At 43.9% G+C, this 24,448-nt stretch overlaps 1 protein-coding gene and 1 long non-coding RNA gene across 2 annotated transcripts in view; both read right to left on the bottom strand.

Annotated features, from left to right (window-relative positions):
• Positions 1-24,448, bottom strand: part of LMX1B (LIM homeobox transcription factor 1 beta) — an 84,478-nt gene that overhangs the window by 16,832 nt on the left and 43,198 nt on the right. The gene's annotated exons all lie outside the window — the stretch shown is intronic.
• On the bottom strand, positions 8,969-16,531 carry LOC147649746 (uncharacterized). Its single transcript, XR_015278169.1, has 3 exons — positions 16,441-16,531; positions 11,262-11,453; positions 8,969-10,907 (listed from the first exon to the last, which is right to left on the bottom strand). It is a non-coding gene; the product is annotated as an uncharacterized LOC147649746 (long non-coding RNA).

Genomic DNA, 24,448 nt, shown 5'->3' with positions numbered 1-24,448 from the left:
CACATGTGTGAAAATGAAATCCCATTAGACACCAACAACATTATTAGGCATGCAAAGAGGATTATTCCTTTAAGCTCACGAGACTGAAAGGTTTGTCTAAACATTTTATTAACTTTTTCACATTTATTTTTAATTAAATGAAAGTTGTAAGTAGGTCAAAGCTGAAATACTTAAATACTACTTAACTTTTGGTTAAGTGTATGCATATATACTATACACACACAGAGAAAAAATAGAGATGCCTGTTAGAGAAAAAGTGTACAAAATCCCCTCATATCTTACCAGCACATTCCTTTCTTTCAGCAAGAAAATTTGTATGGCTTGGAATTGTTCTATAAAAGCACCAAAATGCTACATGGTGTTGCTCAGAGTTCCATATATGTTTCCAAAAATGAGATGCCTTGTTGAGTATCTGATTGAAAAGAAATCCTGCTGATTGCACTGCCCTTTCTACAGAGTTGACAAAGCCCTTTTTTCCAAAATGCAATATTTGCTGAAATGCATAGAAGTTTGCTCACCAAGAGCTCTGATGTTACTAAGATGATCTGTTAAAGAAAAACAAGGGAGGAGAAGCTGTGTCAGCTTTTGCTCCAAGTAAGTGAGATGCAAAACTCCTCAGGAAGCATCAGGAACAGGATTGGGTCCTCTTTCACAGAGACCATGGCTTTAGAAACATCAGCTCCATCGGCAGTTTGGTCCTACATTTTGGCATTTAAGGGTTGTTCACAGTATCTCAATTGGTTATTGGAAGGCAAGCAATTGCCTCTTTGGATCTCACACCAACACACATCCCGAGTCAGAGAGCAGCCTGCCCTGGGAACTTGAGGGCAGTAGGCAAGATGCAGCACACGCCTGTCCGTGCTGGTCACAGTGCTTGGACAGGCAGGGCTGACCTCCACATCGCTCTTGTCACTTCACGGACAATAGGCGTTAAAATATTTAAGATTTGCTTCTAGCACTGCATGGAGCAGGCAGGAAATGTAGAAGCTTGGGTGTACAAGTTAATGAAATATGGTTGGTTGAACATAAGCTCTTAATTTAGACAATAACAGTTACCGCCACAGTGTCTTTGTGCCCGCTTTATGAAAGTCATAAACTCTCCAAAGAAAAGCAGGAGCTATTTCACCCTGATGGTCTTTGACTCCCTCTCACTACCTGCTGGCACAGTTAGAAAGTATCAACTGCCTTTGAACAGATTAGGACCAAGTTAAAGTGTGACAACATCTTAAGCTTTCTCCACATGTTGCCAATGATTTCCAGCTAAAGATGTTACCCTCATCACTTCTGCCACAATGATAAGAATCTATAGCCGGCTCACTTGAGGAGATAAAGGCAGTTTAGCAGGAAGTATAAAGTACTCCAACTTGCTAAGCTAAGTGACTGGTTGTCCCAAACTAGCTGAATTTTTTCCTCTACAAAGCACAAAATCCTTATCATTAGGGACTTAAGCTGCTTTTTATTTTGAGACAAAAAGAATACTGTTTATTGGCATCCAACTCAAACCAGCTGTAAACAATTGCTTTGATGAAGAAGCAGCTACAACTTCAGTGTGCCCAAAGGCACAAACCCACCAAATGTCAATCATTAAGGGAAGAATGTAAGGTGTATATAGGGTCAAAAGAAGGCCAAGGGACATTTGCAACCTCAGGGATCTTGGATAGCTCACTTTGCCTTTAGAACCAGAAGAGGAATTGAAGCTATTCTGCTGTGTGACCTCTATCTCCAGCGGCAGCTCTGGGCTCGGCTCAGAGTTCACCCACAGGAGCAGCAGACCTGCAGTGTAAGGCTTCTCTCCCCAGCACGACTGTGGGATCCACATCATGGATTTTGATTTGACAGAGCCTGAATGGGTCCAGGATGCTGTACTCATTTCACCCATGCAGGACCCACACAGAAGGCTCTGGCAGCAAGAGTCCTGTGTCATTTGAATCACTGATGTGCAGGTAATTTTAATTCTTCTTGTAACTTATTTCTTTCATCTAGAAACAGTTTACTGGTTGCAACAGCTATTTAAATTAAGATGTCCCACCAACATTAGTGGTGTGGCAGCCAGACTGATGTGGACCCTTACAGAGTTAAATGCCAGCTGCTCTGGGCAGCCCAGGAGGGTGGACTGCCATCTTTTTTCCTCCTCACCCCTCTGCCTGGTAGATACTGATGTCTCTCAGTTGCTCCAGGCTTCCTCCCACTCCCCATCCCTGGCACAGCATCAAAGCTTTCCCAGAAAAAGCAGCAGCACAAAGGGTTTCCGCACAGAATGGCGGTGATGGCTGATGGGGCATGGGGTTCCTGGTCCTTTATAAGATCAGAGTGGCTTTACAGTGGGAATTCAAAAGCTGAGTAAACTCAGCTACCAGGTTGCACATGCAAACCAGCTCTCACTCATGCCACATGAGCTGGGACGTTTTATAGGAACATGTTGTTTCTGCAGAAGGCCCTGGTGCCACTAGAGCTGTGGCTCCTCCAGGTACAGGCTCAGCCGTTCTTCCTCCTCCCGATGCTGAGCAGATACACACCAACATTACCAGTTCCCCCGGCCAGAAGCCGGGTGCATCTCCCTGCCCACATCCTCACAGACACCACAAACAGTACCTTTGGGGGACTCAGTTCAAAGTTGCTGCCCGGGTGTGGAGCCCTCTCCCAGGCTCCTGCCAACCCGACAGCCTCTCCCTGGCCCCATCTGCACCAGCAGCCAGAACTCTGCTGCCCAGCCACACTGGGAGCCAGGCTGCCCACTGCTGCCCCACCTCTTCACCCACCACAGCCTGGGTAACACCTCCGGCCCCTGCTGGTCCCTGCCTGCCTTCAGCTCCGGGCATTGCAGTGCAGCGGCTCCTCCCAAGTACTCCAACATAACTGGAATTGCAGGTATTATTTCGGGCTCACATGACAAGCAAAAGGCAGTAGAAGGTTTGCAGTGCTGTTAGATTATACAACATTACATACATAATACAAAAAGAGTAAGTCTTTGTAATTTATTCTGTTAAGAAATTTTCCTATATAAAACCCCAGAATTATTTTTTTTTAAAGAGACAGTGGTTCATCTTTATTGTCACATTGATATCTTTATAAACTTACTCTAGTGATCTACAAGAAAAGCAAACCAGACAGCTCTGTATTTATGAGCATATTTTAAAAGCCTCTTATATTTAACAACTGCATTTAGCTGTGTTAACTGTGAGTTGCAGTAATAAAGGCTCTGCACACTTCGATGCTAAATTAAAAAAAGTTCTGCTGTTCAATAATACATAGATGCTGGTTTTTTCATTACTCTTTAATATCATTTCCATTTAGTTTATAAATAATTGTAGCTAGCTAATGAAACGAAATAAAACCTGCCTCCAACCCATTCCCTAGAGCAAACTAAACTCCTCTTTTTAAAGCTTCTTAATCACCGCCCAGTTCTTACAAAATTAGCATAGTAATGGGCTTTAAATTGAGCCTCTTTGTTTTTTAATTAAGCTCCCAGCAGGTAAAAATAAAACAGATTATTGAAGAATATGCCAACCCTAATAGCCTGCAACTCTTTTGACAATTAAAAAGATCCCATGTTAACCCTTTTGAGGAACCCTGCATGCTAATTAGTCACTCTGAGGCCCAAATCCATCAATATTCCATCCAGACACCTTGTAAAGTTGAGATGGCTGGTCTGTGTCCATACCTGCCCCATTCCCCACAGAAGGTGAGGAACCAGCCCTTGGTGGTGGCCACGTACCATGGGCAGCTGTGTGCCAGGACAGGATGGCAGGGGCAGCTGGAGCTGCCACCTCCTCACGCTGGCCAGTGCCCACTGAGCTCCTAACCACGAGCTGCAGCTTAGGGCTGCCCCACAGTTCGCCTCGTGCCTAAAGAGCCCTTCTCCCACCCTGGAAACTCCAGCACAGTCTGGCAGTGCCTCCTTGGAGCCTCTGCCTCGTTTGAACAAAGGGGCAGAGCAGCCCCCAGTCTAGTCCTGGGGCTGGTTTGAGTGTGCACAGCAGCACCAGTGCCCCAAACATGCCAGACACACAATGACTGTGTTTTGCTTAGCAACACTGAGCTGCCTCAAAGGCAAAGGTAAATCCTGAGCAGAACCAGGGGGTTAAGAAAGTGCAATATTGGAGCCATGTCGAAGACAGCAGCGATTCTCTGGGAAAATTTACTAGACACGGCTGGCAGCCTAGAAATAGGAATAGTGCTGTGCTTCCCTGGCAGTTCTCTGTCAAATATTTGGAAAGCTCTGTCTGAGTCCCACGCTTTATCTTCAGTGTCTGCTCTGAGCATCAGTGCAAAGGGCTGGCTGCCCTCCACTTGCATGCAGCCAGGATGATGAATTGCCACGGCTGGAAGTGTTGTGTCCATCCAGAAATGAAATCATCAGCATGAAAAGCCCATTCATTTCCACAGACACTGGTCATTTTGCCTCCTTCAGAGACTCCCAACAAATGGGGCTGAATGCCCTTGTGTGCCCAGAAGGGCCCTGGCATGTCCCAGCAGCTGCAGGAACTACTGTCAGTTGCTGCTTTATGTTCTACCTTAGAGAGCAGGGGTCACCATGATGGAGTTAGGGGCCCACAGAGAATGGGATCAGATTTAAGGGCAGACTCCAGCCATGAATATATGCTGCCTTCCTTCACTGAAGCATTTGGGAGCCTCTACGTGTACTGACATTGTGTTTTCAAAGGTAAATGACATTTGTTGTGTCTCTCAACTGATACCAGAAAATTTGGAGAAAGAAGGATGCACCATGCTTAAAATGAATAGAAATTCATTAGGCAAAGACCTTCATTTACCTGTTTCACAGGGACAGGCCTCACTTACTTTACAGGGCCCCTCTGGACCATGCCCTGTTACAAATAAAAATTGCCAGCAGAATCATTCAACACAATGTAGATCTACCACAACAGAATTCCCTTCCCCTGAGCTATGCTGGAGGAGATCACAGACAATGTACATCAGAACTGGGGAGGCTGGACTGTGAGATGGTGATGACAACTTGAAGTTTCTCAGGTGGGATCCCCAGTCCCACAGCCTCCACCACTCACTGCTCCCACTGTCTGCTGGACAGACAGCTAATATGTACAAAGATGCCAATTCCTCCTGTGACCATTTCAATGACGGGAGCCTCTCCAAGAGTATGTTTCTTCTAAAGCAAAAAGCTGTGATGCTCATAATAAGCTTGCAATATTCCCAACACAACTTGTTGAGAACAGCTGGAGAGGCAATACTGGGTACAAACTTCCCTATCCTTGGCTTGAGGTTTGTCAGCTGTTGGTGGGGCTGCAAAGTGGCTGCAGGAGAGCAGCAACTCGTGAGGCATGCGTTTCCCAAATTCCAAAAAACTGACTTTAGAGAATGCAGTATCCCCTGCACCAAACAATTCTCCCACCATTTCATGCTGGAAAACATTCCATCAAACTGAAGACAAAAATTCCCTGTGCATATGAGATTCATATGACAGATTCCAAGCTGAAAAGCATGCTTTTACATTGTGTGTTACATACATCATGCTATGTCACATGAAACAATATTCTACTGAACTCTTCTGCCAAAAACTCTTTGGAAACATGCATTCACACCACTATATCTTGGGAATACAGAATGGTGCATTTAAAAATGCTTCTGCCTTTTTTTAAGATTTTTACCAAGCTCAAAGTCATCCCTTACTATGTGAGAAGCTCCTTCTCTACTGTAGCATCAGTCAAAATGGAAGAAACTTTTTTCCATGTCTGATCCTGACTGGTTTTCAGCTGTGACTGCAGATGGAGCTAAAATGAGCCCACCACCTTCTGCTCTGTGTGCACAGGCTGTTATCTCCACCAGCTCTGACCTTTTGCAAACGTGATCCAAAGTGACCTTTTAGTATTATTGCAGCACTAAATGCAGTTTTTCAAGTAATCCTCACTGGAGCATGTTCTACATCAGTAGTTGGTATGCACTGGAAAATCCAACCTTTCTGCTGTGTTGGGTTTATTATTGTGGCCATGTCTATGGAGCTGTATGATTTTATATGAACCTGGCATTCGTACTGCCAAGCCATTGGCAAGCAACACCTTTGAATGGGCAGTGCAGCTGTCCAAACAGTGCCTGGTGTACCTGGACAGCATAGAGGTACTTATTTACTCTCTTCCAGAATACACAGAGGTAATTCTTCTGGATTTCATCATTGTCCATTGTTTTATGCTTTATATTCAACCTGTCAGGAAATCAGAGGAAGATATTATTTCCTAACAAAAATATCTGTCATCTGATTGCAGCTGGCAGCCTCTGCACCCCAAATGTGGGCTTTGGTTTAATGTCTCCTTGTCAGGAGTGTGTTTTATACTGGCACAGTGTGATATGATTTCTTTTGCATAAAGGAAGCACCAGTGACAAAATTGCTTTCACTCACCCTTGTGGGTGAGGACAATCACACTTCCAGGGGCCTGGGGGGCTTTGAGAAGCAGTTTCCAGGTATGTGCCTGCTGCAGCCATTTGCACTGTTCATACAGGTAAGCAGATGAGAGCAATCCTGCACCATTAGCAACTCCACTTCGTGTTTTCTTACAAAAAAATAAATGTAACTTGACAGCAGCAAGGAGAGGGACAGGTCAGGTGTCAATTCTTTTGGTCATGAAAACCTATGTTTGCTAATGCGATTAAATTTTACCATTGACCAAATTTATAAGCTTAACTGAAATCTCATGCTTTCACATGAGTAAATCAATACAAACAAAATCATTTGGCACAAAAATGCTAAGAACAAACACAATCAGTTCCCCTTCCACTTTAAGACACACATCTAAGTGAGATGACCAGTGGGTTGAACCACTGGAGTTGCAATCTCATTTGGAAAATATACATTAATTTTTATTTCCAAATTCCGTCAGAACTGGGAGAAAGACTGTGCAGGTTTCGTAGTTAATGACAAAGCAGAAATCAGCATTTTCCAAACACAAGACTAGCCAGATGTTGAAATATCAAGAGAGTGTGTAATAGTCGCCAGTAAGAAACTTCCAGACCGGTCAAGAAAAGTTCATGTCTTTGTGAGTCAGTGCAGGAGGAGCTGCCCCACGACCATGCCCCATCTCAGGCACTAAGAACCCCTGGCTTTGCCTCACTTGGCAAGAGCTGCTTTGGTCATCAGCTGCCAAAGGGCAGAACCTGCACAGGACAAAAATACCCAGGGCCCAGCAGCGAGCCCAGGGGTGTCATTTACTTTGGTGGCTTCTCCTGCTCTCCACGTTCCAGGCTCTGATCCCTCACAGAATGCGTTGGCCACGACTATCACAGAACTCCAGTAATGAGCCCTTGGATAAGGGCCAACTCTGGCTCTGGTCATTTCAGTTGAATCCAACTCTGAGAAAAACAACTACCTTTCAAGCTGTCATTTCTCATAGTGCCACCATTTCTGCCTGCCCATGAAGCACACACGCTACATCCTCTAAAGTCCATCTTCCACCTCACCCACATCTTGGAATTCCAGCAGTTTTTGTGATTCCCGTGAAAAAAATGAAACTGCACAGTTTTGTGCACAAGGCAGTAACTTTGCAAATAATTCTGTAACTCTGAAAAATATCATTAAATTGAAAGCAGGAAAATATTTGAAGACATTGTCTTCAAATTTTTCCTCTTATTTTTAAGCAGTATTTTCCAATTTAATTTTTGTCTATTTTAAATCGTTTGAAAGTGAGAGAAGCTACTATGAATATTTTATTAGGCTTGGTGTTATGCAAATTAGAGGAGTTTGGACTTAACCGTAAATTACCTCTCAGCCCCCAGAGCACTGTTTCCATGATTTCCCACCTACTAAACACTGACCCTCAGCATTCTTCTGCTCTGGAGAATCTCAGTGCAATTCCTGATTTGACCCTGTATAGATAGAGAGTGAGGTAGGTTGGGACTTTAGGAGCCAGCCTGGAGAGCAGAACTCCTGTGGCTGCTAATAGAAGTGCAATTGTTTTTAAAAACCTTCCAGTGTAAGTGACAAACAGTAAAGAGGCAGAAACACTCTTTGTACAAATCCCACACTCTAAAGCAGTGCTTCTAATTGGGCTCATAACACTGTAGTATTTCAGTAATTCCCACCACTCATCTCACAAATAGTAGGGAAATCCATAATTAAAGGCCTACTGAAATGCTGAATTCCAAGTTTTTGGACTCATCTGTTCCTCCCCTGCAATGTAGAACGTGAATTAGAGCAGCACCTATGTGCAAGCACAGCCCCACAGTAACCAGCAGCCTCCTGATCCAAAAAGCAGAAGGAAACAGAAAGGCATTTCTTAGGGAAATGGTCACTACATATTATGCACAGTTTATTTGCAACTACCAAACACTTCAGGCTGGATGAATCTCCAAGCTCTTATTTTTGTAATTCCCCACAATTAGAAGTATTATATGTTTAATTTAAACCATATTTCTCCAACCTCTAAGTGCTCCAACAGAGCTGAAAAGTTAATCTTCCCATAGAAAACAATTTTATGTCATTTTTCTATCAAGAAATTCACAAGCACTAATAAAGAAACTGAAAAACTAGGTTATGAATGCATTTGTACCAGTGTATATATTCTTTCTTTCACCCATGTTTTCCTGAGCTCACAGCAGACTTTGTAACAGCAGACTGCAGCATAGCAAGATGCATTTGCTACAGGTATGTAACTTAAAACTGTTTGTAAGAAACATCCTAAACATGTCCCTTGCTGTAAATGTGACATCTTTACAGCATATGCTTAGTAAATGAAAGCCCTGGGAAAAGTAGGAAAGTCAGGATACCTCCCATATAACTGATTGTAAATTCTTGGGCACCAGGTTTATATTCTTAATAACCTACTAGTTAGACTTAGTGTGTCTGTTCCATCTAAGTCAATTTAAATGAGGTGTACCAGATACAGTACATAAAGTGTTTCATACTTGTGGAGATATGTTTAAGTATTGTTTCTTTAGGAAAATCTAATAGCTAGCTCCAGTTAATCACTGTCAGATGTTCTACATACTGCAAGTGGTAACTTCCTTGACACAAACTGCTTTTAATCAGGAATCTCCAGCATATCTTGCTCACATCTCAGACTGACTTTAGCAATACATTAAAAAGTCTTTATAGCATTTAGTTTTTGTTCATGTTACGCTGGTCTACCCTTTTCTTTACTGTGTAGGAAACCCCCTACAAGATAACTTCTTTCCTTGGAAAAGGAGATGAATTCCACAGGGTTTCATAAAAATTAAACCACAAATGCAACCCCCCTGCTTCCCCCTCCAATGGTGCTCACCACACGTAGCTGGAGTGAGGGTTATACAACCAACCCTGTGAAAGCAGTGCCAAGCCCAGCCGTGGGCCCAGGGCAGCATTCCTGCTTCCCCCACCCCCTTCCCAACCCTTGTTTGTAAACACATCTTGGCTGAGAGCACGCGGATGGAGCACTGATAATAAGAACCTTCAAACTACGTTCTTTAACTTCTCTGACTCTAAAAAGGCAATCAAAGCTACCCTGTAATGTGTGATTAAATATACGCAGGGGATAATCTCTCCTTCGAAAAGCTGGAGAAAAGGTGGTGTTGAGACTGGTTTGAAGTGGTCTCCTTAATAGAAAAGGACGGTCCCTTTCTGTGTACATCATGATTTGCTTTGGGATTTCTGTTGTGCCCCGTAAGCCTACAGGATATTACAGCAGCTTTTGTGTTGCTGGTGACCCAGCTGTTCATTATTGAAAAATTCCACTGCTTGATGCTAAGGGCAGGAAGGCTGACCCCTCATCTTATGGACGTTACTATCTTTCAAAAGATACAGGATTAAAGGGCCGAGCAAAATCTGGAGGAAAGCTATGTCTGGTTCTCTGTGTTTTCATTGTCTTTTGCTATATTGGCCCAGAGAGGGATGTTTGTACAGGATTTAATTAGTTGGAATCAGGCTGAGATTATTGTTGAGACTATTTACTCAGCAAATCTCCAGTCTGAGCTGGAGCTTGAAATGAGTCTGAATAAGAAAATCGAGGAGTGCTCAGCCTTACTGCTCATATTCTGTAAGGAGCAGCAAGACAGACATGAAGGGTCTGCTTATGTGAGGTGCTGAATGCCCTTCATTCCCACTGGAATCAATAAACTGTGGGGGGAACTATCATTATATCACATGATTGAGCCCTAATCGACTATACATAGCAAGAGAGAAGATCACAGAGGCCACCAAGGTTTAAGAACTTTTCCTACATTCTCTTAAGGAGCTACAGCACCAGTGCATGATGCAGGACAGGAAGCAAAAATAGGCATGTTGCTATCACTACTGCAGTTGTGGAGTTTCACAATATTATACAGAATGAATTTTGTAATAAAAAGGTTAGAAATAGATTTTTTTTTACATTCTTTTTTTTTTAAATGAAAGCATCAAGATTTGGACACAAGACTTGACCTATCAGCTTCAGTGGAAAAGAAGACATCACATCTGATAGGTACAAGTAAGGCAGCTAGAAGAGCCATCAGTAAGGAAGAAAACAATTTCTGTGTTCTATGGCAGGACATGACATCTCTGGGAACACAACACATTCACTGCCTCCCCTAGTTCCAGGAAAAAAACTCTGTCAGGAGGTTCCCTGGGATTCATACCCTAAACTCCTCAGTAATTCCAGGCCCTTTGCTCTCTGCACTTCAAAGGGTAGGCAGTAATTCTTAGAAAAGATTTGTACAGGTCATTAAGCTGCTGTTCATACTTTGTAGAGTTGAAACTGGTACTTCAGGCCAGTGTGCAAATGCAGCAATACTGACCAGGGTACTTCTGGAGCTCAGGAGCAGGAGTGGCTCCTCCATCTGCTCTTGCAGTAGTGCTCGCTCAGGTGGGAACCATGGTGATACAAAGTCCCACATCTTCATTCCCTTCTAGGAGGACCTCTACCAAAATCATGAATAGCTGCTTGCAGACACAAGTAGTCATTGTCCAGTGATTAGAGGAGGCATTAAGATTGCTGAGAGAAGAAAAAATGTGTGCAGTCAGCTCCCCTTAGACAGGTACGACTCATCAAAAAGTTGCCCCCTCTGATTAATTATGCTTGAAAACTTCATGATGAGCTAGTCACCAGGACCTATCTTGAACACTAAACCAGCCAACAGTATCACTGCAGCAGCATGCCAGGGCTAGCTGGGAGTGCACAGGGAACCCCTTGTTGCCTGGCTGTGCTATTTCAGTCCAAATAATATTGTTTTAAACTTTCTAAATTGAAGAGTAAGTGATAGAAAGAGCAAACATAGAACCACAGCAGTTTCTCACCACGTCAGACACCAGTGACCTCCTGCTCCAAAGGACAAAAGCAGGTTCTTACCCAGCCTCTGAGCAGGAGACAGGAGGCATACTCAACATCTTCTCAGCCCCAGAAAATTAAGATTAAGCAACAAAGTAGAATTCGGTACTGCTCTTAGGTCCCAGCTGAGTTTGAGCAAATTCTTGGCACTAGCTCAAAAGGCTTTTTGTGAGCAAGCATGTTGTCAGCATTTTTCCTTTAAAGACATATAACCTAAGGTAAAAGAATAAAGCCAAACTGAGATTTATGCTGCAGCTTTCTTCCCCCCCCTGCCCCCGACTTTGGTAAATTACTGATGTTGCTGCATCAGTCAGCTCTGAGAGCTGGGGGCACGTGACTTCAAAGGCAGAGGTTTTCCCTTCCAGGAGAGGGGATGGAATGAACCTTTCCAGCGCCAGGGGTGTGGATCCTGCAGCTGACCAAGGCAGAAAGGCATCTTATCTGTAGCTGCTGTGTAGCAGTGGGAACTTCCCAGACCCTTGCCAACTGCTCTCAACATGCCTGATGGATCACAGGGCCTAAGGAAATCATTGCCATGTTTATATTACATGGTTATATTATCTGCTTGCAGAAACCACAGCCCCTTTGTGCACTCAGACTCTTCCCGTTAAAGAAAGGAAGAAAATTTGAATAGAATAGAGTATGAATAGCAGGGAGATGCAGCAGACAATGAGCACAAAACCTTCTTTCAAATATTTTGCTGGTGATTTTGTATGAAACAGCAAGTCTGCATTCCTCCCTAAAATGTGCTGTGAGCTTTCATAAACAAGGATTTTTCCAGAAGTTCAGATTTTATAAAATTCATAGTAAAGAGGAAGAGCTGCCCGACTCAGCTCCCAACCAGCGCTTGGGGAAACCCAGCTCTGTAGCTGGGGGGATTAGGCTGAAGAAAAGATGGCAGGGCTGAGCTTTGCAAGTGTTGAATAGAGATCCCATCTTGTAAAAGTGGGAAAACTGTTCATCTCCTCCAAGAGGAAAATCATATCTACTCACAGATTTATTGAGGAATTAACTAGGAAAGCCTCTTTGGTTTTTTAAGTAGTGGAAAAAAAGGTTATTTTAAACAAACAAAGGCCCTGCAAGGACTGACTCCTTTAAAGCAGCCATGTCTCAGAGGCTTGCCTAAGTGTGAGCTGCAGTGAAACTCAAACCCTTTTATTTTAAGCCTTCAGAGTGCAGCAGGAACTATGTGGCCTGTGAGTATATCAGCAGGAGGCACTGGACTGCCAGCACAGGCACTGGCTGGACACAGCACCACTGGAAAATGACCTAAGAGAAGGTTTGGGGATGGGATACCTGGGGATTTAATGTGCTTTGCAAGACACAGGTTGATCATGGACTTGCTGCAGTACCTCAAGGGCAAACCATTTGAGTTCTTTACTAGTGATGCAAATACTGAGATGCTGCTAAGCATTCTTGGAGCACCACAGCTCCATCTCCAGCCACAGGCTAAGGAGCATCAGGCCTTCACAGTCCCTTGGACAGTCAAACCACCCCACAGCACCAGCAGCATCAGGATGGGACCTCTGGCAGCTTTAGGACCCCCTTCCCTGGACAGCCAGGTTCTTCGTGCACATGCCAGTGCTGAGGACCAGGGCTGTGTGGCATGGAGGAAGGACAAAGGACAGGCAAGGGTTCCAGGTATGGCACCAGCCCCTGGTTCAGCAGAGCACCCACAGCACTTCAGCAATGAGGATGCAGCACCTCGGCTGCAGAAGCACTTCCATGCAGGCTGTGGATTCTGCATTGTATGTGTCTACCCATAAGATGACAAGAAAAGCACTGCAGCTAACACTTGTTTGGCTCTGCAGCCACTGTCCTTTCTTGAGCAACAGCCACAGAAGCCCAGTGCCAGCCACAGGCACAGCCACAGAAGCCCAGTGCCAGCCACAGGCACAGCCACAGCCCAGTGCCAGCCACAGGCACAGCTACAGGCACAGCCACAGGCACAGGCCAGTGCCATGCTCTGTCCATCACAGCCTGGGTGCCCTGCACAGCCAGACAGCTACACACAGAGCACCACTAACCAGATCTGTGGAAGCCCTTCCCCCTCTCCCCCCTGCCCCCTTCTCTTCACAAAGGGCGAGTGGATGGTTAAAAAGCCTTGATCTGATAGCTCTGTCCAGGCTGTGTCTTGAGAGAATGGACATCCAACCTGCTGACAGCCCTATCAGCTCATCCTCCCATGGACAGCAATCAGGGCCAACACTTCTGGTGATTCATAAAGAAAACTGTTGTCACAGACACAACGTGAAAGACACAAGCTCTAGATTACCACCGAGATTAGCATGCAAAAATGTATTTGAATTTCTGATCAGCAGGAGGCTTCAAAGGGCCCAGGCTCAGATTAGCAGGTGTTACGTGAAAAAGGAGAGAGAGCTTTTGTGCTACAAAGTTGCACCAGCAAAACAAATATGTCTTTCACTTTGAAGAGCTGGGGAGGAATTTGTGGTCATTTCCATGGAAACTCAACAGGCCTTACACTGCAAAGCCAGATTTTAGACACAGAACTGCTCTTATGTCTGTATGCTGCTGAATACAACATGTCTTTATCAGAAGGATGCTGAGAAAAATGAAATGACAATGTGACACCATTATAACACCTTTGTTTGGTTCAGATGAATTTCCATTATTTGGAAAAGGAAAGAGCACAGCAGGCACTTGCTTTCAACAGAGGATCCCTTGAAACTATGCTATTTAGAGAAAAAAATATATAGAATTCAGACGGTCTTGATTATCACTAACATCTAACTAAATTTTCTGGGACAATATAGTCCAACCCAAAACCAGTGTAGGAACAGTCTTTGGTTGTATGATTTAAAATTCTTTTTCCACTCCTTTTTTCATTCATCCTATCTCTGCATCATAAGTGAATGGCCTTCATCTGAAGTGCAAGACCCTGGCTAGATACCGGTGACCTCCAACCAAACCAAAGCAGGCTGGAGAGGATGCTGCTGCTGTTCTCAACAGCCTCAGTGACCTCACTCGAGCTGTGACAAGCCCACCTCCTCGAGCCCTCCAAACGGTGCTGTGCTACACAGCTGGCCATGTGGACTGGTGACTTCACAGGGCTGTCCTCATCCACTGGGCTCTGGGGGCCATGAGCAGTTGAAATGTCCCCAAAAGGACATTTGGGGAAACAAGGCCTCCTCAGGGTAGCAGGGAACAGGAGCAAAGGTCGATGCAGCAAAGACAGGAGGCAGTGGAAAATGCCCTCTCCAAGGGGTGGCAGCACTGCAGGCTCTGGAGCTGCTCCTGCCTGTGTGCTTGCCTTTGGCTGCCCAGCGTACCTGACCTGATTACAGGTATTGTTTTATAAACAGAACATATCCACAACTAACCAGTTAGTCCACACTAACTCATCACCATCAGCATGGTTAAAACACACAATTAAATAACCGATACCAAGATATTATGCTGAAAGGTCACAGTATCTCCCCTCTCCCTCTTCAGTTCAGCTCTGGCTCATCTGGCAGCGTGGCGGGGCAAAGACGAGGTCCCTGCCCCAAACCCCGCCTGGGGGGCACAGACCCACACGGACACAGCCCTGAAGCTGGGGGACAAAGGGTCTCTGTCCCTGGAGGGCACCCAGCTGAGGCCTGCAGCCACAGGAGGTCTCCTCACACCTGCTGCCAAACAAGGAGCCAGTGGAGGCAGAGGTTTCCTGCAGGGAAAGGCTCGGCTGCTGGCACTGCCACGTGTGCCTGCCCCCACAGCTGGGGAGGAGTGACTGCTCAGAGCACCTGGGAGCACTTCACGTAGGGTGCAACACAGGAAGGCAAAGAAATCTGTGGAAGACTCAGCCCCAGCCTCAGGCCAGGGTCATTGGGATCATGGCAGAAGGTTCTGTCTCCAGGCACCTCTGAAGGTGTCCAAGGTGCTGGGCAATCCTCCCAAAGGACAGGTTCCCCAGGGACTTTTGAGCTTTAGGGGGCTGAAGGGCAGGCACAGGGCAATAATTCTTAGCCTTGCTCCACTTGCACCTGGCCTTTCTAGAACACCTCAGGCAGAAGGATCCTGGCGCCACATCAGACATGGAGCCATCTCCAAAAGGCCTGCTCACACTGGGCAATGCTGCTTTTTTTTGCTCTCAGACAGGAGTGTCAGAAGATACTTCTTGGATGTACAAGGTTTTGCTTAGTCTCTTCCTGTTGAAAATCTGAATTGTTATTTAAAAATTGTAATCCACTGATATCTAAGTGAGCCTCATACAAACCTTAAAAGGCCCTGCTGCATTGAATAAGAGCGCATCCAGTGAGAGGCGATGCAGCAGCACTGTCCAGATATTAAGATATCAACTACCAGTGAAAAAAACATGTAACAATAGTGTAATGAGTACAACAAAGAAACTGGGAGCACCTGAAGCCCAGTATACTTGCTAGAACATGTATTCACTGTCTTAGATCTCATTTTTAGCTTCCACAACTCCTTGCATAAGAATACCAACTTCCTCTCCAGCCTGCCACACCTTCACAGGCTTCATTCACATTTGCAAGAATGCATTTTGCCCCAAGAAATCTGGCAGAAAATGGAACTCCTGTCCTTCTCTCCTTGCTGGCTACTTATGAAAAGACTTACAGTTTTAAAAGCTAAAGAACTGGTTCCACAGAATTCCGCAGAGATAAATACACAGTTTGGTGCAGATATCACCTGAATTTCAGTGCCATTTGCATTCAGCTAAGAGGGAGCAAAGACTTCTGCTTTTCATCACTAACCAGTCACATCCCTGCATACACAAAGTAAAAGGCAAACAACACTTGCACGTGAAAAAAGAAGCATGCTTTAAAATATTTATCCTTGAAGCAAACTTCATATGGGCCAAGCACTTCTACACTAATTAGCTACATCCAGGTATTTTTTGAAAGCTGGTAAGGCAATATTTAGATCTTCCTTCATAGCATGGGTTTAGGAAAAAGTATTTCTTCAAGTGTAAACATAAAAGAAATATGCAAAGACATATTTTATCTAAATGAAAAAATAATTAAAAAAATGCAATCCTTACATTTATAGCCTGTTTACATTTCTAGTTAAAAATATTTAAATGAATATTTAAGTCCAAGATATATGTGACACAATAAATATAATCAAAACAAACCAAATTAAAATAATTTCAATGTATGAGTTGGAAATGCTCAAAGATTATTCTGAATGAAGAAAGAAATTTTATGATAGAGATCTAGAAGCTGAGGGAATAACTTACAATCAAATGCCAAGGTTTTACACTGTCAGTTATGTAAAACAGCATAAGACAAGGCAGCTGAATTTGTAACTCACAAAACCCTGACAAGTGTGGTCAACCTCCTGAAAGCAGTAATTTATTATCAGAAATGTCACGCCTACACAATAGCCTTATTGTTGATTCATTAGGTAATTTCCCTTGAAGACCAGCTGTTTCTAGTGTGGTGGGATGAATAATGAGAAAGATATTTAATGTTCAGGGTACAAATGACAGACATAAGGAGGTTCTAACACCACCAGTGTCTCACTGCCTACGGCACCAGCTCTGTTCCAGGGGGTAAAGGTCCTACACCTCCCACTTGCACAGAAAACCTCCCAGGTGTCAGATATGCTCAGAGGGCAGGTTGCTGTGCAATACCTTCAATAGAATCAGGAGACCCATGTGATATGGCCAAGCAGGCCTTGGGCTTATTGTCACCTTCTATTTTCATTGACATGCCCCAGGGGTAGATACTTTCCCCTCCCAGCAGACTCAATTTATTCCCAGGTGCTTCGCTGAATGTCTCGCCACCAGTGCAGCTTGCAAAAGACAGTCCCCATGGCTGTGCTCCAGGCAAGCTTTCATCCTGTTTTCCAGAAGTGCCTCTTTTTTAACCTTAAGCCAAGTACTATCTATGTAATAATTATTAAACTACAATTTACTACAGCTAGTAGTACTATCTCCTAGTTGTTTGGTTTATTTTTTTTAATTTTACACAAATACATTATTTGTCCCTCAAATGATCCCTCTGAGGGCTACTTCTCCATCATGTTAAGTAACACTGCAATTAAAGTGAGTTAAATTCACCAATAAGCAGACAAGCACCATGTGCTGTATGGCTGGTGTTCATTATGCTCAGTACATTAATGCCAACAGTTTGTCACTGCTTCTCCTGTTACAGCCACCTAAACTGCAAGAACCAGAAAAAAAAAAAAAATTTGAAAATTTGTCTAAAAGCTGCAATTGATCAGCCCTTTAATGTGATCCTGGGATACAAGAATCAGGTGGAACCATTTCTTTGCCTTTCAGAATGTATTGGTTTGGAAATACACTGCGTGCCAAGCTGGACCACAGTGCTGCCCGGAGCAGGCTCCGGGGAAGCGCTGTGGCTTTGGTTGTGCTCCCAGAGGCTGCAGCAGGACAGAGCCTGGATGCTGACACGCTGGCAGCCACCTCGCAGCCGAGCCAGGAAACATAACAGTGTGCTGGTACAGGGCCCAAAACTTTCACTGAAATGTCAATAGAAAGGAAAATAACCCTGCTCTACCTTGTCTAGTGACAGCTTAAGCTTTGAGATGATGGAAGGACAATTCAAGTTCTAAAGGCCTGTCACTTGCAAGTGTCCCTATTTCTCCTACATTTTGCCTTAAGTTGCAATTATATCAACACTTTCAATTAGACATGGCTTTAGGAAAACGAACAGAAACCCCAGACAGTAAACACACCTTCAGTATTTCTTTCTGAGGCCAGCTGCACTGACATGGCACTTCAAACATGATTGTTTTTCAGTGACAGCACTATATAAGGTAAATAATTTAGTAATTATCTTCCTCTCAGATCTTACTTGTGCTGCAGCTGAGATCAAAATCAAGTTATTGTCCTTCTCTACCTATGGGGGAGTGTAATAAAAACCTGGATTTACAGTTAATCAGATCTGATGATTTTGTGACTTCTGTCTGCATTTTAGTACTGCACCACTGCTGAGTAGCTCCGTATCCTCTGACACCAGAGGAGGTGTTCTCTGTAATCTCAACCCCACTAGTAATTCTGTTGCTTTTAAAACTGTTTCCCTAAATGCTTTATATAAATCATATTCAATATTTTTATTATCAGAAGGAAATATCTCTGAAGACCTTGTTCCCCTCACACATGGGAACACTCGCCCTTAGTGCAAGCTCCCCACTCTCAAGTTCTATATCTCTTCCCACAGAAAGGTGCCCATTGATTTGGGTGTTCAGGCCTCCCTTGGCAAGCTTGAAACCTTCCTCCATGTTTGAAGTCTCCTAATTTTAAGAAGGGTTCCCATGATCCTTAAAACCCTGGCATAAGTCACGGCCTGATGCTATTCTCCGTAGTAGGGATTTCAATTTGATGTCACTAATTATCTAAATGTAAATAGAGCTGAGAGAACTGTTTTGGATTTATATTGCAGAACGTTGCCTTTATATTCCCTTCAGCATGCCTCTTTAAAACCTGGATACAGATCGTGGTTTCCTTCAGTCACAGGGAAAACCCCAGGCACTGGTGAGAGGGGGGCACTGCAGCTCAGTTCTCCATGCCCTCCACCCCAGGGAGGATGAGAATGCAGTGCTCCAGAGGCATCATGTGGTCAGTGCTGTGGACACTGGCCACTCTCATCTCCATATAATCTTATTGCAACTAGCAATATGTACTAGCAGTCATGTACTTCTTGCTATCAGACACTTGTGATCACCAAAATCCCAACCCAAGGAACCTGTCTGCCCTTCTGAGAACCTCCCATGGCAGAAGCATCCCTTCCATCTTGGTGCAAGGCTCCTTTCCGTGGAGGATGGAGCACCCTGCATCAGGATCTGTACACATTAGGAACCCACATGAGCTGAGGAACCTGTCCCTTCGCTCAACAGTCCTACAGGGACACAAGCCATGATGCCAGCTGCTGTCATCTCACTATGTTTGAAGGAGGGGACGAGACCTCTTTTCCTATTTTTTTGTCCATTAGACTTTCAAGTCCAAACGTGGAGATGCGCTCAGTGCAATTTCTCCAAAAGGAAATTTATAAACTGTGCCCCATGACAGAATTCTGCCAGCAGAAGAGGTTTCACAATTAGCAAAACCTTGTTCACTGCTCTGTTTTAGAATCTGATTATTGTTCTACATTTATCTTACGCAAAGTGGCTGACAAATAACTGCAAAATAATGTGATAAAAACCATTTATAATGCCAGGTTATTCCAGGTCTTTCTCCCTAACTATTTATGACAAGGTAATAATGCTGGTTATGCATTTGTCTGTCTTTAAATTGGTTACTAACAGCCATGATGGATGAGGGGAAGGATCGCCTTATTCGGAAAAGCAGCTCCTGATTTCTGATCTCATTCTTGCAGGTAATGAATTATATCTAATTAGTAGGCTCCAAATCTAATCAAGAGGTTGGGATGTTGACCCAGAGCAGCAAAAGAGAGCGAGGAAGCCTTCTTCCATGTTTTTTGCTAATCTTAAATAAAGAATACTTCCCAAAAACAGTTTTCTGTAGAGCACTGGCTAAAGATGGAATCAATTCTAAAGTCACTGTTTCAGTTAAGAGTTTAATGAAACTCATCTCCACAGATGTATTCTTTCCATTAGGAATGTAAACTCTTTATTCCCCATTATGGTCTATTTATTTTATTATTGAGGAAAAATATGAGAAATTGTGGTTGTAAACAAAGCAAGCTCCAAGTGAAAGAAATTATTTTTCGTACGATGAAAAAATTCTGTGAGTTAAGAAAAATTTTCATCAGAATCCTTGAGAAATAAACAATAATAAAAAAAAAAAAGTATAAAGGAGCTGGAGTGGAAAAAATAGCACAAGGAATGGACAAATTAAAAAATGTTTTTCAGTTTTACATCTTAATAGCTGCAAAGCAAACAGAGCTCCACTTCTAATCACATTTTGGTCTTACAAGCATAATTTTCCCCACCTGAGACACCAAAGAGAATATAGGAAAAAAAAATCTACTCTGCAATTCAGTCAATGAGTCATGTTTGTTACTCTGGCTTCACACTAAGCTTGACCTAAGCCCACTATTTAACACCTAAACAGGTTCAAAGGTACCTTGCAATGTTAATACCTATGCTGCAATTAATCACTTGTCCAGCTCTGCTTCTAACAGTGATGGGCCTGCAAGAGGATCCATGGCCACTGCCTTGAGCCCTGAAATGTAGAAGGACCTTTCACAGCTTTTCTTATTTTCCTTTAATGATTAATTTTATATTCTCTCTTTCAAGATCTTTCAAGAAGCCTGTTATGAAAAGAAAATGAGCATTTAAAAGACAAATATTTTCTGAATTAGTAGTCCGGATATACGCTGTATGGTTTATGTTCATAAAAAAGGACAATATTTTATACAAGTTCTTGAGATGCTGTAGCTAAAGCTAAAATAAATCTCTGTTTTAACTGAAGTCCTAAATAGGCCTACAATTTTCCTAAATATTGATCCAGTCCTTCTACCTTAAACTTACACAAGTCTTCAGTCTAGCAATAAAGATTAGTCTAAAAAGGGCAAAATCCTAACCCCTTATTTATAATTTGTGGATTTATTCTTATCCACAGCAAGCTCCAGCTGAATATGACCACAAGGGAATCCCAGCCAGCCAGCCCAGGGGCAGGCAGGCAGGGCCATCTTCGGCCATGAAGTCTGCTGGGGGAGAGCTGATGAAGTCAGGGCAGAAAGTAATGTCCAGATAGGACAACAGCAGCAGGAAATGCCCTGAGTGTTCAGCTGAGCCTGATCCTTCCACAGCTCAGACAAACTGCCTGGTGTGGGGGAAGGTGCTTCCCTGGGACCGAGCCCTGGGCACAGCAGCCCACCCTGTCCGGGCTGGCTACAGGACTGGGCTGGCTCCTTCCATGGGGCAGGGAGCAGGAAACCTTTAGGTCCTTCTGGAGTCACAGCTTCTGCTGCATGTGCCAGGGGTGGCTTGGCTTCACTCAGTTAGGACCTCTTGCTGTGTGGATAAAATTATTCCCCAGGGAAGGATTTTGAGTGCTGCAGCTACACTTCCCCAAGTGTCAGTCAAGGGCCAAACCCAAAGTTTGGGCACGATGGGCCGTGCTGTAGCTGCAGTGAGTGCTTTGGGGTACCAAGCTATCCTAGGGTGACTCCTAAACCAGGACACAAGCCATCAGGTCCCCCTGCTTAGAAGGGATCACAGTGCTCAAAGAGAGAGCTGAGGCAAAGAGCTTCTGATTCATTACAGCATAACTTTCTACAGCAATATAGCAAGTCTTAAGGCATACTGAGGGGGTCTGAACCCCTGTGTTTGTGTGGTTACACTGTGGGCACAGAGCAGCTCATGGGAGCAGCTCAGAGGATACACACCCCCTCCCTGGCCCAGGCAGCTAGAGTGCACCAGTCTCAGGACTGCTGGCTCACCTTTGCTTTCCCAGGAACAAGCAGAATTTGACGTGATCCATTACAAGTTAAATAATCAGAAGTCTTCTGGTATTTTTACCTGCCAGAGTCACTATGTAACACTTACTTTTTGTTTTGATCCTAATTTGAGAATCTCTTCAGTGCACATGGTGTTCAGATCATTGCCCTCTTCAAGGATGTTCTTTGTGCCAAGCCACAAACCAGTTTTGTGCAGGCAAACAACACAATGAGACACTTAAAACCCCTAATGATTGCAAAAGGAGAGCTGAACGGAGTCAACTAGAGCCATCCAGTGCCCTGCTTATGTTTAACACTGCTAAGACAATGCTACAGCTTGATTAGCATGTTACCCAAGAGGAGCAGGGCTTTATTGTTTCATAATGTGGCACCCATGCTCCCAGGTATTATGTCTGCCCAGCTCACCTTGTTCCAGGGCACTGCAAACAATATTGTTTGGGAAGAGGAGCATTTACTTGCCAGGCAGACTAGTAAAATGATGGATTTATAGTGCTCTGCCTTTCATCTAATGAGGTTAAGTGACCAGTTCCAACTACGCCTGCTTCTCAGGCAATACCAGTTTTAAGAGCTCATTTTTAAAGCCAGACAACTCTACATCGTGTATTTACTTATTTATTTATGCATTTCCGAAGATCACCACAATATATACTCTGTTATTAAACTCTGTGTCAGGCACTAATGGCCTGTAATTATCTTTGAAATTGGATTTGATGTTGCAAAGTTACATAGTATAGACAAGTGTCCTACTGATGTCAGTTTCATCATGAGAAACTGTTCTGATGCTGCAATTTACTTAGAAAACACGCCTGCCATGCAGCGCATATGAAAACAGATCAACAATGAGCCTGACTTAAAAGCTAAACTGGAGCCCAAATATCCCAAATTTGTATGTCAATCCACTTCAAAGTAGCCAGAAAAAAACAGTTACCCATGCTCATATTCTGCTACTTGTACCTCCCTGCACAAACATATTACTACTTTTTCTTATTTAACAAAATAGTTCACAACATAATTCCACAAAATTAGCATAAAAACAAACGTTTGTGAGTGGTATTTTCTTTGTTCCCTTGAGCCTGGCCGAACTAGCACATTCTATGTCATTCTTTCTTGTGAACAAATGGCTGAGAGCTATCGGCTCCAATTCCCCATTAAAGCCCTCGCCCTCACTCATTCTGTCTGCAGAGAGCAGAACCCCCCCAGCTGCAGAACCTGCTGCCATTAATTCAGTTACCCAGGGAATTTCACACCTTTGCCAGGCCCTTTACGGTTCTCATTTTAGTACAACCTAATCTCCAATGGATTCAGAAAGCTGTGAAGAAGGGCAGCTCAAGCTGAAGGCAGCAATTAAATGATAATTAGGGATTTACTTCATCTTGTGATTGATAGAGGTTCACTGGACCCAAACTGCATCTTGTCATGTGCTAATAGGCCTGGCAAGATACTCCACTGCATCTGAAGGATTTTGCCTTATCTCAGGAGAGATAATCTACTCAACAAGTAATCTTCTACCTGTGGTAAAGTGCCACTGTATATTTACCAGGCCAGTATTCTTCATGGTTGAGCTCTGAACAAGACCTAGGATTTCCTTGGGAGCAAGGAAGCCAAGGCTTTCCTTCCCTGTTTTCAGACTTCTGGGTGCCGAGGTCTTGGGTCTCCGTGTACAGCTGCTCCATCTCCCCTAAGTGCATCCCTCACCAGCACAGACCCTCGCAGGAGCCACCACCTTGGGATCTCAGCCATGGAAAACTTTTGAGCCATTTTTAGTCCATTTGCTGTTCCTGAGGAAGTGACCAGTCCTGCGGTTCTGAGCCAGGCAGGCAGGAGCCAATGCCCATGGTCCAGGGCTGCAACTCCCGTACTCCTCTGTGTCTTCTGGGCCTTTGTCAGCCCAATTACTTATTATAAACAATACAGTTTATCTTTATCAGAATCATTATCTAAATTGGCTACATGACACATGCTGTTCTCCTAACTGCACTCCCGGGAAAATGTGCTATAAAATCTGTGATTTTGTACTTTGTAATTATCCCTCTATGGGCTATAAAGCATTACTCTGGTGTTTAAAATAGGTATAGCTAGCATTTTCCACTCCTCTGAGTGGAACATTTATTCCACCTCAGAAAATAAAATGCAGCACAATATTTGGTGCAATCAAGCAGAGGATTGCTGCAGCCGTGTTCTGACTGCTGAGCTGACTGCACACACAAAGGAGTTTCTCATGACGTGTTCCATTTTATTATGGAGTCTCTTTTTCTCTGGGTAAGACAAAAATGGCCTAAGATAGTGTGAAGTGAAACATGGCCTTAGCTGGCATTTTAGTCTGGAAATGATGAGGTGTCAACAATAACGGTTAACAGGATCATACTCCCAGTGCCATTAATTTTCTCTTTTCAGTATCCTCCACATTTCCTGTGGTAAAAATGCTGGCCAATTCTTCCCTGTTGCTGACTTTTGTTTTTCTTACTGTTTTGAGAAATTCCTCCTTCCTCAGGATTTCTAAATCTATTTCACACAGTGCCAAGCCAGCAGCTCTCCCCATGATTAAAACAAAACACTTTAGTTCTAAAGAGCAAAGACCTCACCTCCCATCTTGCACAACATGAGGTGTCCCCGGCCTCCCTTTTTAGCTGATTCTGCTTGCTTGATGCACTTTCAGAAGTTCAGTAACTAGCAGTGGAGGGGTCATGTTTGCCCTCAAGTTGCTGCTTTTCATGCTTGACATGTTTTTCTACTGTCCAGTCCCTTAGCTTCATCAGGGTCAAGAGGATGGAGGGAAGGGTGGGGGTTACAGAAAGAGTATTGTATTACACAAACCCCAAAAGGTTTTGGTTACAGAACGTATATTGTCCATGTCTG

This window comes from Cyanistes caeruleus, chromosome 20 (genome assembly GCF_971803275.1).
Source record: "Cyanistes caeruleus chromosome 20, bCyaCae1.hap1.1, whole genome shotgun sequence".
NCBI lineage: Eukaryota > Metazoa > Chordata > Aves > Passeriformes > Paridae > Cyanistes > Cyanistes caeruleus.
The sequence above is the reverse complement of the archived record's forward strand: the minus strand, read 5'-3'. Positions and strand labels throughout refer to the sequence as shown.